Raw genomic sequence first — 987 nt, forward strand, 5'->3', positions numbered from 1 at the left:
ACTGAAGCTGTCAATCACCTCATTTCAGCACAAATTGATTACAGTTCTGCAATCTTGCGAAAACTCTTGTTATAATCAATGAAGCTGTCTATACTGTACGAATAATCTCTTATTTACATAGTGTTTACGTTACATTGAAGGGATTCATTAGCCTACAGAACAAAAAACTTTGTGCTGAACAAAATGCCAGCATTTTGAATGGTATTCTGCGGTTTCTGTCTAACTTGAATACCTCTGATTGGCTATTGCATTGATGTGCATATGTCTTTGATTGGCTATTCTCAGAAGACACATTGCAAATAGAAACCTCTGAAGCTCTTCACACAAATACATTTGCACAGGAGTGTTTGAAAGCAGCTGTCTATCAGCGGATACCGAAGTGACTTGGTACTTGGTACTACCAGTACTGCACAAATGGCAATGTTACTTTTTAAAAATGGCAGTGTAAACTTGCTACGGAAGTACACATAGTTTTCCGTTATTTGCATATTATCATGTTTCTTGTTCATTCCCTTTGTTAATTGTTGTTTACATGGATGACAAAGTCAGGGCTTTTTTTGTTATGTCATGAATACATTACATCCTTTTGTAGGCCACTGTGGGAAATGTCGCCAAGTACGAGGGAAAGGTGAGCGCCAGAGACAGTATTGCCAAAAAGATTTTGGTGAGTTCAATCAGTATGTCTCCAATGCCAACATAATACAAGTGGTTTAATATACATAGTATATTGGATGATGACAATACATTTGTCTGCTGTGACAGTATTTCGAGCAAAAGTGCTGGAAAAAGTCTATCATGGGGAGGAGACCCGCTTTGACGTCCAAATCATCCACACTTATCGCAACCGTTATCGTCTGGAGCACCGGGAGTTCCTGTGGGCGCCCAACAAATGTGACTGTCCCTTTCTGCAGGAGGGGCATCAATACATATTGATGCTGCGACGGCATATTAATTATGAACGCACTCTCAATCGCATCCTGTTGGAGG

This window comes from Sinocyclocheilus grahami, unplaced genomic scaffold, assembly GCF_001515645.1.
Source record: "Sinocyclocheilus grahami isolate Dianchi unplaced genomic scaffold, SAMN03320097.WGS_v1.1 scaffold3049.1, whole genome shotgun sequence".
Classification (NCBI taxonomy): domain Eukaryota; kingdom Metazoa; phylum Chordata; class Actinopteri; order Cypriniformes; family Cyprinidae; genus Sinocyclocheilus; species Sinocyclocheilus grahami.